Source organism: Dromiciops gliroides, chromosome 1, assembly GCF_019393635.1.
Source record: "Dromiciops gliroides isolate mDroGli1 chromosome 1, mDroGli1.pri, whole genome shotgun sequence".
NCBI lineage: Eukaryota > Metazoa > Chordata > Mammalia > Microbiotheria > Microbiotheriidae > Dromiciops > Dromiciops gliroides.
This window is the reverse complement of record NC_057861.1, coordinates 526,101,317-526,120,703: the sequence shown is the minus strand read 5'-3', so window position 1 is coordinate 526,120,703 and position 19,387 is coordinate 526,101,317.

Sequence of the window (19,387 nt, the reverse complement as noted above, 5' to 3'; positions counted from 1 at the left end):
CATCAAACACTTACTAGCTGTGTGACCCTTGGCAAGTCTCTTAACCTCTGTTTGCCTTAATCTATTGGAGAAGGAAATGGTAAACCACTCCAGTATCTTTTCCAAGAAAACTTCCTGGACAGTATGGTCTTTGGGATCATGAAGAGTCAGACACAACTGATCAACTGATTGAGAGAACAATATGAGAGGCAGCATGATGTTGTGGATAAGGCACAGGACCTGAAGTCAAGAAGACTGGGGTTCAAATCCTACTTCAGACACTCAGTAACTGTTTGATATGATGTGACAATGGGCAAGCGAACCACTTCTCTGTGCCTCAGTTTCCTAATCTGTAAAATGAAGGATTGATTGGACTTCATTTTCTTTTTTCTTTTTTTAAGTGAGGCAATTGGGGTTAAGTGACTTGCCCAGGGTCACACAGCTAGTAAGTGTTAAGTGTCTGAGGCTGGATTTGAACTCAGGTACTCCTGACTCCAGGGCCGGTGTTCTATCCACTGCACCACCTAGCTGCCCCTTTATTTTCTTCTAACTGTAAATCTATGATCCCTTTCTGGGTCTCAGTTCTCCTACCCTGTTAAAATAAAGGAAGTTGGACTAAGATAATCTCCAAAGTACCTTCTAGTTTTAAAACCCAAGAGGATTATATTTATCTGCATATGCTTCACCTTTCCTTACAAACCTGCAAACTCCTTTGAGGGATGGTGTTCTCTCTATTACCACATCTCCCCCAGTTAGCTCCATTTTTGCAGGTTATCCAAAAAAAGTTTATTGAATGAATACTTCTGTGTTGTTAAAGAGGGACAAGCAACAGTCTTTTCTAGGGGTAGCTACTAGGGGATGTTGTATCTCAGAGAAAAGCCTTCAGAATAAGAAAGAAAAGACAGCAATGACTGGCCAACATCCAAATGACCTTTAAGCTCAGCAAAGTCTCCTTAAAAGGATTTATCTTGGGGTAAGGGGTTGCAGCTGATGAATCTGGTCTTCATTAACTTGAAAGAAATAACCAGAATACCCCAAGTGGAGAAAGTCCATCCATTCCCTGACTCCACCCACTTTCCCCTCCCTCTCCACAAGTTATTAATGGTAACCAGGGGCTCTCACAGGAAAGAATGTTGGGAATTGTGATGTCATGGCAAAACCCCTCATTAACGAGCCAGCAGAAAAATCTGGTTGAGTAAGATATGCACCCAATCACCCACATCCAGGGAGATTTTATATTCTTTCCCACCCACCTCAATTCCGCAAATTCTTTTGTCTCAGTTTAGGGCAGAGAAAGGGATCTCTGGAGAATGCTTGCAAAATGAGAGAGGAGGCAAGATTTCCTCCAAGGAGATGTGTAATCAAGAGAGAATCTATGAGACCAGAAAGAAGTGACCAAGGGCAGCTAGGTGGTGTAGTGGATAGAGCATCAGCCCTGGATTCAGGAGGACCTGAGTTCAAATGTGACCTCAGACACTTGACACTCACCAGGTGTTTGACCCTGGGCAAGTCACTTAACCCTCATTGCCCCATCAAAAAAAAAAAAAAAGAAGTGACCAGGCCGACTCTTCTGAACTGTTCTAGCTTCATTCCCTGGTCATAGGCCAACAAGCGCTGTTGTCTCCTGACCACAATGTATATCATTCAGTCACTCCAAATGTATTGAGCATCTATGATGTGCCTTTCCCATACCATTTTCTGGAACATTATCAAAAAACATAAGATTGGGGGCAGCTAGGTGGCACAGGAGATAAAGCACTAGCCCTGGATTCAGGAGGAACCGAGTTCAAATCTAACCTCAGACACTTGACACTTACTACCTGCGTGACCCTGGACAAGTCACTTAACCCTCATTGCCCTAAAAAAAAAAAAAAAGCATAAGATTGCATGAGCCCAAGGCCATTTTCTGTGGGCTCTTTCATCTCAGAGGGTGGCAGTTTGGTGTCATAGCTGTTCTGGGCTTGGTGTTTGAAAGATCTGGGTTCAAATTCTGCTTCTGACATTTACAAGCTGTGGGATCAAAAAAATAAAAAATTTAAATTAAAAAATAATTTAAAAGAGGGCAGCTAGGTGGCACAGTGGATAAAGCACTGGCCTTGGATTCAGGAGGACCAGAGTTCAAATCCAGCCTCAGACACTTGACACTTACTAACTGTGTGACCCTGGGCAAGTCACTTAACCCTCATTGCCCTACCAAAAAAAAAAGAAAAGAAAAAAAAATAACTGTAACACCTAATTCACAATGTTTGTGGTGAGGCTTAGGTGAGATAATCTGTGTTTAAAATGCTTTTGCCTTTTTTTAATGTGCTTTTTAGGGGGATCTGAACCCATGACTTTACTGGTATAGAGAACTTCAAGTAATTGAAATTCCTTCTACAAACTCAGGGTGGCAACTTTTCTGAAATTTTTTTTTTGATTTATTATTTTTTTGTGGGGGGCAATGGGGGTTAAGTGACTTGCTCAGGGTCACACAGCTAGTAAGTGTCAAGTGTCTAAGGCCGGAGTTAAACTCAGGTCCTCCTGAATCCAGAGCTGGTGCTTTATCTACTTCGCCACCTAGCTGCCCCCTTTTCTGAAATTTAGAGATTGAGATCTTTGCCTGGGTCAATGTGACTTTAAGGGACTCATCTAGGATCACACAGCCACTATGTGTCATAGGTGGGGCTTGAACCTAGTCTCAGAGTAGAACTTTCTGTTCAATAAGCTAGGCCTTCTTCCTTGAGATACTACATGAATATCAGTTATACAGTTATTAGTATTATCATCCCATCTCCGTACCGCAAAACCTCTCTGAATTCTCACCTATGCCCCTCTCCTCCCTCTAAGGCCCAGAGAATGAAGCAGCCTCTCTCTTCTCTCAGGCTAATTCCTCTCATTTCTTCCCCGGATGATGTAGCTAAGTAACAGTGATTAGAGCACTGGGCATGAAGTCATGAAGACCTGTGTTCAAATGTGACTTCAGACACGTGCCAGCTGAATTATCTTGGGCAAGTCACTTAAACCTCTGCTTACCTCAGTTTCCTCATCTGAAAATGGGCATAATAACCGTACCCGTCTCCCAGGGTTGTTGAGAAGATCATTGAAATCTATTTAAAAAGCACTTAGTGGGACAGCTAGGTGACACAGTGCATAGAGCACTGGCCCTGGATTCAGGAGGACCTGAGTTCAAATCTGGCCTCAGACACTTAACACTTACTAGCTGTGTGACCCTGGGCAAGTCACTTAACCCCAATTACCTCACTTAAAAAAAAAACACTTAGTACAGTACCCAGCACATAGTAGATGCTTAATAAATGCTAATTTCCTACCTGTCTTTCTTGGATCCCACCTTTAGAACCTTCCTTCATCATTCCCTTTCTTCCATCATCAATTCCTCCCTATTTGCTGGCCCCTTCACTGCTGGTCCTTTCCACAAACAAGCACAGGTCTCTTTGGGTCCCCCATTTCTAAAAGGGAAAAAAACCTGCACCAAACTCCACAGACAAACCTCTACCTTTCCTTGATCTTTTTATTCCCTCAGACTCTTATCCTTTCTTCTTCCCTGCACTGCAGACAGCTAGCATAAGGTGGTGTCTAATAGAGTTCCAGTCTCTGAGTCAGCACACGTGGGTTCTGCTATTTGCTAACTGGGTGATAGTGGTGTTACATCTCCCTACTAGACCATAAACTTCATGGGGAAGCAGGAATTGTGTTTTAGTTAAATGTGGCATCTCCCTCAGTACTGAACACAGTAATTTCGTGTTATCATAGATTTAGAGCTGAAAGGGACCTTACAGGCCAACCCTCTAATTTTACAGATGGGGAAATTGAGGCCCAGAGAAGTTAAATGATTTGCCCAGAGTCACACAGATGATAAGTGTCTGAGATGGTGAGGGCAGCTAGGTGGCGCAGTGGATAAAACACCGGCCCTGGATTCAGGAGTACCTGAGTTCAAATCCGGCCTCAGACACTTGACACTAGGTGTGTGACCCTGGGCAAGTCACTTAACCCCAATTGCCTCAGCAAAAAAAAAAAAAAAAAAAAGATACATCACCAGCCCTGGATTCAGGAGGACCTGAGTTCAAATCCGGCCTCAGACACTTGACACTTACTAGCTGTGTGACCCTGGGCAAGTCACTTAACCCTCATTGCCCTGCCCCTCCCCCAAAAACAGTTTAAATTTTTTTTAAAGTATTGATTGATTTGATTTCTTTGCTGTCCAGGGAACTCTCAAAAGTCTTCTCCAGCACCACAATCCGAAAGCATCGATTCTGATGTCTGCCCATGGTACAAACTAAATAAATGCTTGTTGAATTCAACTTCAATTATCTGGATCTGTTTCCTCATTATATAGACTGATCGGGGCAGCTAGGTGGTACAGTGGATACAGCACTGACCCTGGAGTCAGGAGGACCTGAATTCAAATTTTACCTCAGACACTGTGACCCTGGGCAAGTCACTTAATCCCATTGCTTTTAAACATCTTGAGTCATCTCCAGTTGTCCTGAGGTATATTTTGCCACTGGACCCAGATGGCTCTGGAGGAGAGAGTGAGGTTGGTGACCTTGCACAGCCCTCCCTCACTTAAATCCAATTCACTGCAAGTCATGACATCAGCTCCTTATATCATAGTTCTCTTTGAGAAGGAAGGACAAACAACACCACCCCACAAACACCACAAGCACACAAAGTTAAGCAATCCCCTTTCATCAGGCTAAGCATTTCCAATTTCTTTAATTGATCCTCACAAAGGCCAGGTTTCTAATCCCTTCTATGTCCAAACCTCCCTCCTTTGGAAATTTACCAGCTTATCACTGTCTTTCCTAAAATGAATCAATAGCTCTCAATCAAAGGGAAATGAGATCCTTGGCCTAGAGCTAGGATAAATATTAGAGGCCCACTATTCAAACCTCTTTGTTTTATAGAAAAGGAAGCTAAGACCCTGAGAAGTTACAGACTTGCCTGAGGTCACACAGCTAATAACTAACAAAGGTAGATATTGAACCCTGATACTCTCATTTCTTTTTCTTTCTTTCTTGCTAAGGTATTCTCATTTGCCTTGGTATTTTTTTTATTCTGTTGTTGTTGGGTTGTTGTTTTTTTGGTGAGGCAGTTGAGGTCAAACGACTTGCCCAAGGTCACACAGCTAGTTAAGCATCAAGTGTCTGAGGCCGGATTTGAACTCAGGTACTCCTGAATCCAGGGCCGGTGTTCTATCCACTGCACCACCTAGCTGCCCCTTTCGTTTTTTATTCTGAACTTAAGAAATAAGCATTGCCATAACATAATAGAAAAGAAAAAGATGATTGCACATGAAACTGCGAATCTGTGAAATCTAGTGTTCTTTCTACTGTCACAGCTTCTTTCCATATTAGGGGCTAGACGTCATCTTAGAGATTGATGTGGGATGGAATTAGGGTCAAATTGATCGTGAGCCATCCCAAAAGAATTACAAGACTCAGTGACTCAGTTTCCCAAGTTTTATTGCAATACTGTGAGTGATCACAGGGAGAGAACCAGAATAGTGGAAAGGTATCTCTGGAATAGTGATAGAAAAGACAGTTATATTTATAGTATAGATAAATTGATTATCGGTCTCATTATCATAATCTCCACCTTTGGGAGGTACCAGGGAGGGTTTATCCTAATTTGGAGTTCCTGGGGTCCTAAACCAACCCCTGAGGCGGGTACCTTTTTCAGTGGAGGTGTGTTTTAGGGGTTTACAAGTCATAAAGTGAATCTGGGGGACAAAGTTGGTCTTTTCTGCGCATGTCTCTTTCTGGTTCCCATGGCTAGTTTCAAAACATCTTCATTTTTCATTTATTTATAGTCTAAATTTCTATAGCCTGTCAACATATCATTGTTATAGTCTTAGGCCTTCATGGCCTAGCTCCCTCTGTTCCTGTTATGGGTACTGATTACTGTGGGTAAGAGAATTTAGCATCCTGACTTGTAAGTTAGCCATTAACTGGGGGTCTGAATCCCTCTTAGAGCTCATGCTTGGGTCTTAGGTATTTCTTTTAACCCTTTTTTTTGCCTCCTACATCAAGATCTTCCAATCTCCAAAGCATTTCCCAAATTTATTCTGACTCAGATTAGTGAATAGTGAACTATACTTGAAATAGATTATCCACCCATAATAATAGCTAGAATTTATATAGTGCTTTATGTTTGCAATTCTTTACATATGTGAAATCATTTGATCCTCCCAAGTGTTGTGGGCCCAAAGTTCCCCAGAAGTTCTCTGGGGCACATAGAGGAATCTTCTCCTAGAGAAACTAAACCAGAGGACAGATAAACCTAGAGAGATAAGCGGAACCAAATCTGACTGAGGTAGCTTCGGGACCTCCACCCTTCATTCTGATCTCCCTTACCCCTGGGGAGATAAATTTGGGTGTGGCTGAGGCCTTTGTATCCTGAAGAGAGAGATCCGAGCCACCCCTCACCCAATTCCTCTAGCCACCACCAGTGGGGGATGGTCCTTCCTCACTAAAGGAACTTTCCATAGGCAGATGGTCACACCCCCATCAGTCCCCTATAAAAGTACCTGCCAGTCTCCTGCTGGAGGAGATTGGTACCTCAGAGCCACGTGCTTTGTTCCATACCTATCTCCCCATGAGAAGTCCAAGGATTTCTTTCATGGTTTCTCTTCCCCCCCTTCCCTTCCCTTGCCCCTAAATAAACTACCATCTTATTCTAACTGCTTTTGTGTGCAAGAGGGTGTAATTCTTTAAAGAGGAATTCCTAAGAACCCCAACCCCTAACCCAACCGTACCCCATTTTCCCCCATAACACAAGGACCCTGTGAGGTCAGTGCTATTTTCTTAATTTTACAGGTGAGGAAACTGAGGCAGAGAAAGGTTAAATGACTTGTCCAGAGCCACACAGCTAGACAGTATCAGAGGGAGTATTTGAATCTCATGTCCTCTTGACTGCAAATCCTACACTCTATCACAGTGTCACTGAGATAAAGAGGGACTAGGGAATTAACAGTAGTTTCATTTCCTACCCCACCTCCCAATCAATTTACATACTATTTGTTTCTGAGAGAGAAAATGAGAAAAGAGAGCAAAAAAGAGAAAAATACAGATGGTTAGATAACTATAAAGACATACATATAGATATAAACGTAGACCTAGACCCAGACATAGACGTAGACAAAGATGATATAGATATAGATATAGATAGGATCATGCAAGAGGCTGCATGGTAGTAGTGGATAGGGAGCTATTCTCAAAGTCGGGATCCAAGTCTTGCCTTTGACTGTGTGACCCTGAGCAAATCATTTAACTTCTCATTGCTCTAAATCAGTGGTGTCAAACTCAAATAAAAAAGGGGGCCACTAAGCCATACATAAGAATGCCAGGAGTCCTCGGAAGAGTTTATCCAGAAGCGATTAAGCCCTTTTTTCTGGTCTCTTAAAAACACTTAAGCATCAAAATAAACAAACAAGGCATCTAAAAAAAAAAAAAGAATGCCTGTAGGCCACATATTAACTTAGTGTTAAATTTTTAAAATGTTATCTATGTTTTAATGTATTTTTGTTTATTTTGTCAAATTTTTTTTTAGGGGCAATGAGGGTTAAGTGATTTGCCCAGGGTCACACAGCTAGTAAGTGTCAAGTGTCTGAGGCTGGATTTGAATTTAGGTTCTCCTGAATCCAGGGCCGGTGCTTTATCCACTGCACCACCTAGCTGCCCTATTTTGTCAAATATTAACCAATTATATTTTAATCTGATTCCCAGGGTCCTCTGGAATATTACGGGCCCATGCTACCTCTGCTCTAAGCAATTCACTGAGGCTGTAATTTGCAGAGGTATCAACCTCCATTAGTACCTTCCTGGTACTAATGAAATCACAGGTCCAGTTCCAGAGGAAGCTGAAGGTTCTTCCCTCCTCTGTACCTCAAAACCCCTCTGAATCCTCTCTTATGCCCCTCTCCTCCCCTCCAGAACCAGATGATGAGGTAACCTCTCTCCTCTCTCAGGCTAATCACCTCTACCTTGTGTGCTGGAATGAGGCAGCTAAGTGACACAGTGGAGAGAGCACTGGGGCCTGGAGTCAGGAAAAATCCAAGTTCAAATCAGCAGTTTGACCCTGGGCAAGTCACTTAACCTGCTTGGTCATTTGTAAAAATGGGCATAGCAGTTTGACCCTGGGCAAGTCACTTAACCTGTTTATTCTTTTGCAAAAATGGGAATGATAATAGTACAGCCTCACAGGATTATCGTGAGGATCAAATAATATTTGTAAAAAGCACTAGCACTGTGGCCCCTAGAGAAATGCTTATTCCCTCTCTTGCAATCCCTTCACAGAATAATAGGATTTCAATTTAGAAGAGACTTTAGGGATCAACTAGTCCAGACCCAGATTTTTAGAGATAAGGAAACTTCCAATCCAGAAAACTGAAGATCACCTAGAGTCAGCTGCCAAGGAGAGTTCACAGTCTCTAGGGAGGAGAATGAGGTGTTGGCATTGGGAGCTTTCTTGTTGAAGCGAAAGTAAGGGAAGCTGGAGGGCAGAGCCCAACCCAGTGAACTCCCTCCCAGGAGCCTGTAGAGAGGCAAGTCAAGTAAAGTGGAATTCTCTTTGTTCAGCCCACATACCTGACTTTCACCCACCCTTGATGGCTGAGCCTCCCACAGGGCTTTGCTCCCAGGTAGCTCCTCTAGACTTTGCCCAGTGTTGCCTACTCCTCCATCAGCAGCCCTGGCTATCAACCTTGGCTTCTGCCTCGGACATCACCAGCATCTCTAAGACTTGTGCACAATTTCTCCTCTTTCCTGAACTCCCCCTCCTTGCCTTACCCCAGCCCCAGTCTCTGCTGCTCAAACTCAGCCCTGATATGCTATCCACTTTACCATTTTAATTTTATTAATTTTAACTTTAATTTAATTTAATTTAAATGTTGAAGTTCAAAAATTCAACAAACATTTTAAGTGGCTATTTTGTTCAAGTCAGCGTGGTATTATAGGTAGAGTTCTGGTCTTATAGTCAAAAAGACCTTCAGGAGGCAGCTAGGTGGTGCAGTGGATAGAGCACCGGCCCTGGAGTCAGGAGTACCTGAGTTCAAATCCAGCCTCAGACACTTAACACTTACTAGCTGTGTGACCCTGGGCAAATCACTTAACCCTCATTGCCCCTAAAAAAAAATTGACAAAATAAACAAAAATACATTAAAACATAACCCCAATTGCCTCACTTAAAAAAAAAAACACCTTCAGGTGCTACCGTTGACAAATCTCAAATGGCTGACCCTGTGCATGGCACTTGATCTCACAGTGTGCCAGGCAACTCTCAAAATTTCTAAGTTATAGAGTTGCAGACCTGGATGGGAGGGAGGAGTTTTCATTGTTGTTCATAGGATCAAAGCTAGAAGAGACTTTATTTAGGTAGTGGTGAGTCCAAGCTCTCCTTTTCAGATGAGGAGCAGTTAAGTGACTTTCCCAGGTGTGAGAAAATGGGTAGTTGTCTCCTCTCAATGTGGATAAAACAGTCAGTCATACTCCTGACCTGTTTGTAGGACGAAGGTCTCAGGTCCCCTCCTCCCCATTAGGTTAACAAAATCACATGGTTCTAGGAGCCCTGGTCTCAATAAGGTCCGCTCTAGAGTTGTGCGGATATAAGGAAGTATAAGGTCCACTCCTGAGAGATGGGAATACTGCATTCTGATTAGCTAGTTTTTGCATGTAGATTGTAACCCTTGAGTAATTGGACCAGTGATGAAAAAGGGGAGGGTCCATTCACATTAGGGACTAGGGTATAAAACAGGGCCTGCAAGCCCCCTTTCGGGGCACTCACCAGCTGTATACTAGGGTGCCTCCTTCTCATGAGAAGGAAATAAAGAACCTTTGCCACATCCCAGTTGAGTTCCTGAGAATTATTGAGAAGAGGATGGATTTTTCCCTCATACCAGGCATTACCACCATTTTACAAATGAGGACACTAGAAGATAAGTCTTCCTGATTCCAGGTTCAGCACTCTATCCACTGTGCCACCTAGATGCCTACAATATAACAAACATTTATTAAATACCTACTATGGACAGAACTCCATAATAGGAGGAAAATGAGAAAAGAGAGCAAAAAAGAGAGAAATACAGATGGATAGATAACTATAAAGAATTAAATATAGATATAAACATAGACAAAGACAGACATAAACATAGATGTAGACCTAGACCCAGACATAGATGTAGACAAAGATATAGATATAGATATAGATAGGATCATGCAAGAGGCTGCATGGTAGTAGTGGATAGGGAGCTATTCTCAAAGTCAGGATCCAAGTCTTCAAGTCTTGCCTTTGACTGTGTGACCCTGAGCAAGTAATTTTTTTTTTGTATTAGTGAGGCAATTGGGGTTAAGTGACTTGCCCAGGGTCACACAGCTTGTAAGTGTTAAGTGCTCTATCTACTGCGCCATCTAGCTGCCCCTGAGCAAGTCATTTAACTCCTCCTTGCTCTATAATCAGTGGTGTCAAACTCAAATAAAAAAGGGGGCCACTAATCCATACATAAGAATGCCTGTAGGCCACATATTAACTTAGTGTTAAAATTTTTAAATGTTATCTATGTTTTAATGTATTTTTATTTATTTTGTTAAATTTTTTTTTAGGGGCAGTGAGGGTTAAGTGACTTGCCCAGGGTCACACAGTAAGTGTCAAGTGTCTGAGGCTGAATTTAAACTCAGGTCCTCCTGAATCCAGGGCTAAGAGACACAGTGGAGAGAGCACTGGGGCCTGGAGTCAGGAAAAACCCAAGTTCAAATCAGCAGAGGCAGGATTAGAACTCAGGTCTCCCTGACTCCAAATAGAACCTTCCATCAGGCTACCTGGCTGCCCCCAATAGCTATGAATTGTAGCTTCATAGAACCAGGAATGTCTCACCTAGAAAGGAATTTAGAAAGTATCTAGTCCAATACTCTCATTTTACAGATGAGGAAACTGAGACCCAAAAGGGAATAGAGAATTGCTGAGATCATACAATGAGTTAGTGACAGAGCTGAAACTAGAACCCAGGACCCTTGGCTTCTGGTTTATTCTTTTTCATCTGCCACTAGATAGACTGGTTCCTAGATGACTGTTCCTGTTTATCCATCACAGAGGCATATCTGCTTTTTCAGTTACAACATTCCATGGCTGACTCAGGCTTTGCTCATGGTTTACTATGACCCCTGGCTCTTTTTCTGTGTCCTTGCCCAGAGTGATTCATTCCCTGTCACTGACTCCATTTTCTATTAGAGCAGCATGTTTCATTTTGCTTCCCCAAACATCTGGAGAGATACTTGTCCTTTTTTTTTTTTTAAGACTTTATTCTATATTCCTTTCCTGGACTCTCCTTAGGTAGATTATCCAGAGTTATATCCTTCTCCTCAACCAGTTCCCAGCTCCCAACCAACACACTTGGTGCTCTGTGTGTTCAGGAGACGGAGATCTGTTTTAATATTGCCCAAAGTCATTGGGAACCTGTCAGCATCAACAGCATTTAATTATTCACCCAAGGCCAAACAGAAGCTTTTCTTCAACTCTGGCTGCTTTTCCTTCTACTCCCTCTCCATTAGTGCAGGTAACCTGGCCCTGGGTGTGTTTGAGTTGGACAGCTTCCCTGATTCACCACTGTTCCCCTTCCTTGCTGGAATGGGAAGAACAGTAATCCCAGCAGTGAGGAGATGGAGTACGGAGTTAGTGCTCGGCCACAACCCCGCTCTGTGATGTTGGCTGAGACCCTTTACAGCTCACCAAATGCTCTTCTTTCCAGCCCTGACACTCCATGAGTCTGTGAGTGCTCTTCCTTTTCCTCCTCGCTCACCTGGATTCAACTTCAGAGTCTGGAACCTGATTTAGAATCCCAGCTTTGCTATTCTGTGGGACCTTGGATAGGTCTTTGGACCCTAGAGGTCTCAGTTTCACAGGGTCACAGATTGAGAGCTGGAAGAAATCTTAGAGGTCATATGATCAAATGCCTCCCCGTGGGCCTCATTTTAATAGATGGGAGTATAGGATGAAGTGACCTTCAAAGTCTCTTCCGGTTCCATTAGCCCATGATCCTACTCAACCATTAAGGCCCAGATCAAATTGTCCTGGACAGTTAGATGGTGCCTCAGTGCAGGACAGAATGCTAGGCCTGGAGTCAGGAAGACCTGAGTTCAAATCAGGCCTCAGATACTTACTAGTTGTTTGACCCTGGGCAGTCACTTAACCTGTTTGCCTAATCCACTGGAGAAGAAAATGGCAAACCAGTCCAATACCTTTGCCAAGAAAACCTCATGGACAGTATGGTCCTCGGGGTCATGAAGTGTCAGACACAAATGAATAAAAATGAGTCATATCTCCTCCCATTAAGACTTCTATGACCAGGGCAGCTAGGTGGCGCAGTGGATGGAGCACTGGCCCTGGATTCAGGAGGACCTGAGTTCAAATCTGGCCTCAGACACTTGACACTTACTAGCTGTGTGACCCTGGGCAAGTCACTTAACGCCCATTGCCCCGCTCCCCCAAAATAATGTTTCAAAGACTTCTATGACCCTCCTAACCCACCATGATCACTTCCTCCTCTGAACTCATCTACTACTCACAGCCCCTCTCACTGAACACTTAGTACATCCACTTGATCTCTTTTTTTTTTTTTTTGTGGGGCAATGGGGGTTAAGTGACTTGCCCAGGGTCACACAGCTAGTAAGTGTTAAGTGTCTGAGGCCGGATTTGAACTCAGGTCCTCCTGAATCTAGGGCTGGTGCTCTATCCACTGCGCCGCCTAGCTGCCCCCTAAAAGTAATTCTCAACTCTTCCACCTCCATCCCCACCATGCACCATGCCTAGCTAAACAGTTGCCAAGTCATATCAATGTTATCTGTACATCTCTTAGTTATCTTCTCTCCCACTCATACTCCAACCTTCCATAGCATAGAACTTCATCACCTCTGCTTAGACTATTGCAAGGGCTTCCTAGATAATCTTTTTTTCATGCTAGTCTTTCCTCTCTCCATATATGTCAACTTGATATTCCTAAAGCAATGGTTTGACATATCACTAACCTGCTCAAAACCCCTCATTGGTTCCCTATTGCCTCTAGAATATAATAAAAATTCTTCTCTTTGGCATATGAAGCTTCTAGTTTATTCTAATGGGTTTATTTATGAACACTATTTTTTTATGCTTCCTATTGTCATGGGGGGGGAGGGGAAGGGAGGGGGTCTTTAGAATTAAAATGGTTTTTTTATCTGGCAGTAGGGTAGGTTACTAGAGGGAAGTTGATGACTTCCCCTCAAGGAGAAGGCAAAAGTTTTTGTAGGGGATAGATGGGGTGTCAACTTGAAAACTGGAAAGTTTCTTGTTGAGGTTGGGTGGGGTAGGGAAAGCTTAGATACTTGTCATATTCCTGAGAGTGGAGGGGGATTTTTTTTGAAATGGTGATCCTGACCTTCGGGGTTATCTCTCCTAGCTCAGGTCAGGTAGTAGCCATGCCTAATTGACTTTCCTGCTATAGAATTTGATCTCCCCTTACTTCTTAGGTGTATCAGTCCTGATATCTAGTTGGACAAAACTTTAATAGTCCTTGGATTCCTCCATACATCTATCCTGTTATCTGGTCATCTTTGGTTTTGCTTCTCACAAGAGAAACTTCTTCTGATCTATCCTAAGCCCCATATCGCTATGTTGGTTTTTTTTAAACATTTATTATTTATTCTTTTAAAAAAAATTTTTTTTTTTTTTTAGTGAGGCAATTGGGGTTAAGTGACTTGCCCAGGGTCACACAGCTAGTAAGTGTTAAGTGTCTGAGGCCAGATTTGAACTCAGGTACTCCTGACTCCAGGGCCGGTGCTCTATCCACTGCGCCACCTAGCTGCCCCCATATCGCTATGTTTTGGCCAAACTGACACACTTACTGCTCCTCACCCAAGACTTTCAATTTCCTATCTCCATTGTCCCCAATACCCTGAAAATGAACTTTGCTCTCCCCTCTGCCTCTTAGAGTCCTTGGTTCTCTTGGAAGCTTAACTTAAGCACAGCCTTAAGAGGCCTTCTCTGATCTACCTCCCCTCCCAGCTTCTATTGACTCCCCACAACATGCCAAAAAATCACCTTATATTTACTTGTATTTGTATGTGTTTTGTATTGACTTATGTGTACATGTTTGCCCCACTCATCTGCCTCCCCTTACCCTCCCCACCAGAATCTGTTTCATTCTTTTCTTTGGACACCCTGGGTCATTGCTATTGTTCCACAGTGTCAGATTCTTTGTGACCCCATTTGGTGTTTGCTTGACAGAGATACTGGAGCAGTTTGCCATTTCCTTCTCCAGCTCATTTTACAGATGAGGAAATTGAGGCAAACAGGGTAAAATGACTTGCCCAGGGTCACAGAGTTAGTAAGTGCCTAAAGACAGGGTTGTTGTTTTTTTCAAATTTTTTAATTCATTTTAAACTTCAAAAAAAAAACCAAAAAAAAATTTCGTGTACACAGCACAACAAAAAAAGGATTCAATAGGAAACCATGAATCTCCATTTCATACTGTTTTACTTTAAAAAAAAAACATGTAATAAATATTCCACCTTGTTTTCAAAGCTACTCCCTCTGAGTTTTTTTTTGTTCTCTGCTGTGCATTTTTTCTCCCTCCCTCTCCATCCCACATTAGAGAAGGCCACCATCACACACAGATATGTGTGTGTGTGTGTATGTAAAATTATATTATGCATACTTTTATTTATGAGTTCTTTCTTTCCAAGTGAATGAAGACAGATTTGAACTTGGGAAAAGGAGTCTTCCTGTCTCCCTACCCTGAACTCTATCCAATCTGATACCTAGGTGCTCTCTTCAGCAGCACATATACTAAAATAGGTGCCCCTGGAACATAGTAAGTACTAATATATGCTCATTGATTAATTGGTTTTCCAGGCTAGCCCTGACTCAAGCCAGTCCCCAGATAGTTTAGGTTCAATATTGCAATGAAATGAGACACATGTAAGTCACTCCAACATTTAACAAAAGGATATTTAATTAGCCATATCAGGGGAAGGATGCTCAACAAGGATATACATCAAGGATACTTTGAGTTGATTCAGCTAAGCAAATGTCCCTTGCCTATGAATTTCCCATCTTGGTCTACCAGTCAAGCTAAGAGAAGCTGAAGTTCCTGTGACTTTCTTGTACTCAGGCAACCAAGAGGTAAGTCCTTTAAGATAATCAAATTGCAAGGACAGTTTCAGTACCCTTTTTTTTTTTTTTGGTGGGGCAATCAGGGTTAAGTGACTTGCTCAGGGTCACACAGCTAATAAGTGTCAAGTGTCTGAGCTTGGATTTGAACTCAGGTCCTCCTGAATCCAGGGTCAGTGCTTTATCCACTGTGCCACCTCACTGCCCCCAAGTTGCAGTACCTTTTAAGGAAAAACTAACTTGGAAACTTTAAAGCACTATGAAAATGTTAGTTTTTACGGTTCCCAAAGTCTTATACATACATTATTTCATAGGAGTTTCACAACGATCCACTGAAGTAGGTGCATTTATTGTTGCCCCTTTGAAGGAAGAAAATGCACCTCACAGAGATTAAATGATTTGCCCAGGGTCACAGAGTTAAATGTCCAAGGTGGGATTTGAACTCAGATCTGTCCTGAGGCCATATCCAGTACACTTTCCGCTATCCCATACTGCACATGTTAAGATTTCACATATATACTGAAATAGTTTGCCATTTCCTTCTCTAGCTCATTTTACAGATAAGAAAACTGAGGCAAACAACGTGAAGTGAGTTGCCCAGGGTCACACAGTTAGTGTCTGAAACCAAATTTGCACTCAGATCTTCCAGTCTCCAGACCTGGGCCACAATAGTCGATATACATTTTTAAGTGCCTACTATGTGCACTAGGTAAGTGCTAAGCATTGTAGATTTAAGTACAGAAAAGAAACAGTCCCTCTCTCAAGGAGTTTATAATCTAATGAGGAAAGAAGGCACACAAAGAAAGACTAAAAAGCAGGATAGGAATAAGGAAGGGGTGGGAAGGGGAAGTACTTCCCCTGCAGATGTGGTAGAGAGGTCAAAGAAATAAAAAATGTGTGCATCTAGGTGGGAAAGGAGGAAAGTGAGGGGAAGTCTGAGGAGTTATCTGTTTTCTCTCCTTAAATAGAGGTTGAGAAATTATTGGCTTCACTCTCTAATCGGAGGAGTAGAAGATGTTCATACATTGTTTTGTTTTGTTTTGTTTTGTTTTGTTTTGTTTTCCCAAAGAGTACCAATGATAGCAAGATTGGGTGATGTCTTGACTTGCTCATGATTTGGATTTAAGAGAGGCAGAGCTGCACAAAGTCAAAAGCCTCACTCTCTTCCAGTCATCTAAATCCAAAGACAAAAGTTAAGATAAGTGATGATGTCCCCTTGGTGTGGGAATGCAGTGAGACCCCAAGAAACTTAAAGATCCCAACCCTCAAGGAATCCTTAAAACTTTCCCAAGGGAAAAGCACCTCAGGAATGTTATAGGGCCTAGCACCCCAGAAGTTCTCTGGGGTACATCAAAGAACCTTCTCCTTGAGAAACTAAACCAAAGGACAGACACACCTAAAGAGATAAGTGGAACCTGATCTGGACTGAGCTAGCTCAGGGACCACCACCCTTCATTCCAGTCTCCCTCAACCCCGGGGAGATAAGATTGGGTGTGGCTGCTGCCTTTGTGGCGGGAGGAGAGAGATGTCTTGAGAGATCCTCAGCCACCCCTCACCCAATTCCCCCAGCCACCACCAGTGGGGGATGGTCCTCCCTCAATAAGGGAACTTTCCACAGTCAGATGATCACCCCCATCAGTCCTCTATAAAAGTATCTGCCTGTCTCCTGCTCAAGGAGATTGGTATCTCAGAGCCATGCTCTGTGCCATGCCTTCTCCCCATGAGAAGAAGTGCAAGGATTTCTCTCTTGGTTTCCCTTCCCCAGCCCCTAAATAAACTATTATCTTATACTATTGGATTTGTGTGCAAGAGGGTGTAATTCTTTAAAGAGGAATTTCTAAGAACCCCTACCCCTATCCCAAACCCCAAACCCCCTACTCTACTTCCCCACGACAGGAATAAGGTGTGGCAGAGCATGAACCTGGTATGCTGATAAACAATATCAAGGTCTGTAAGAGAATATGCAGGATATGGATGGATGCTGCATGTCCTACTGATACCCCATTATTCAAAGACCCCTTCACAGTTATCTTGCTCTTCCCTCCCCTTTCTTTGTTTTGTAAAGATACAAAAGACCAGGTCTTCTCTTACTCCGGTGGGACAGTCTCCTTGGTGTCTCAGCCATTATTCCTCTCTCCTAATAAATCTCTGTATTTTACAAGATTCATGATGAGCCTCCAATTCTTTGGGTGAGCTAGCCCCCCTATCCAGGTTGAGAGTCCCCCCAACAGTCTGACCAAGCTCTAAGTGTTCCTCAGTGCTTCACCTGCCTTCATGACCAGTGGAACAAATCCCATTCCTGCCAGGGGAAGTCCTCACATGCTTGGGGTAGACATCCCCCATCTCACAGATGAGTAACAAAGATAACAACCACCAGAAGAGTATTTGGTTCAGTAAACCAAAAGACACATTGATTGACCAAATCTGATATCAAGTCATATATCATCCCATACCCATAGCCTCTCACCTCTTTAACAAATTTGCCTTTTAAAAAATATTTATTCGGGGGCAGCTAGGTGGCTCAGTGGATGGAGCACTGGCCCTGGATTCAGGAGGACCTGAGTTCAAATCCAACCTCAGATACTTAACACTTACTAGCTGTGTGACCTTGGGCAAGTCACTTAACCCCAATTGCCTCACTAAAAATAAAGAAAGAAAGAAAAAATATTTATTCAGGGGCAGCTAGGTGGCACAGTGGATAAAGCACTGGCCTTGGATTCAGGAGGACCTGAGTTCAAACCCAGCCTCAGACACTTGACACTTGCTACCTGTGTGACCCTGGGAAAGTCACTTAACCTTCATTGCCCCACCAAAAAACAAACAAACATGATCTTGGACAAATCACTATTTACATCCTTCGTTTCCTTCTCTATAAAATGAGAGACAAGGACAAGATAGCCTCTAAGGTCTTTTCCTACTCTAAACTTCCATGATCTAGTGACAGAATCCAAACAGCTTTTGTCAAGCACCTACCATGCATCAGACATTGTACCAGACTATGAGCTTACAAAGACAAAAATGAAACCATTCCTGCCCTAGAGGAGTTTACATTCTTTCTCGGAGAAGCACCGTGTATATATGGAATTAGATTCAAAATGTATTCAATGAAAAAAGAAAAAAAAGGGGCAGCTAGGGGGTGCAGTGGATAAAGCACTGTTCCTGGGTTCAGGAGGACCTGGGTTCAAGTCTGGCCTCAGACACTTGACATTTACTAGCTGTGTGACCCTGGGCAAGTCACTTAACTCTTATTGCCCTGCTAACCCCCCCAAAAAAAAGACAGAAAAAAGAAAAAAACATTCAATGTAAATACAAGAGTTTCATGGGGGGAGGGGAGAGGAAGACAGTAGGAGATGAGGGGATTGGAGAAAACCTTTCATCACATCAAGTGCTACTTCCATGACATCTTAGACCATTCCCTGGGTACTCAGAGGCCCTGACTTAAAGGTGGGAAGTGTGAGCTCTACAAGCACGCTGGCTGACACTGTAAATCAGTGGTAGAACAGCAAATGAAACTAAGCTTTTAACCACCTCAACTCCTGTTTTATCTCCAACAAATGGCACTTCCTCTTACAGGCCAAGGTTTTTATTTTTCTCTACAGTAATGATACAGGAAACCATTATATGTTTGTGCTTCAGGCTCCAGGTTTTGTTTGTGATGCAATTAAGTATCATGAACTAAATATAGAACATTTATAAAGGCAGACCCTGTCTTTTAAGGTCATAGGCAAGGTGCTTGTTCTAGACCTGGGTAGCCAGGCCAGGTCAGTTAATATTTCTTTGAGCGTGTTTGGCCTTTTCTATTCAGTCTACAATCCAATTTACAATCTTTAGTTTCTCTTTAATGTGAGCAGGTATTTGCTTCACAGATTACATAGCCTAGAGAAGTCTGTCATTCTGTTCTTTCTAATTTCTACTCATCTTTTAAAGTTCAACTCCTGTGCCACCTCTCCCAAGAAGCCTTCCATGATACCCCTTGTCAGGTGAGAAAACTGAGGCTAAAAAAAGAGAAAGGGGAGAAAAAAAGGGTCACCAGTCAGGAAGCATCTGATGTTGGATTTATTTGAACTCGGATCTGTCTAGACTCCAGGTCCAGTGCTCTATTCACTGTGCTACCTAATTCCTTTTTATAGTTTTTTACTCCCTACTAGAGTGGGGAGTTTTTTTTTGTTGTTGTTGTTGTTGTTTTTTTTTGGTGAGGCAGTTGGGGTTGTGACTTGCCCAGGGTCACACAGCTAGTAAGTGTTAAGTGTCTGAGGCCGGATTTGAACTCAGGTAC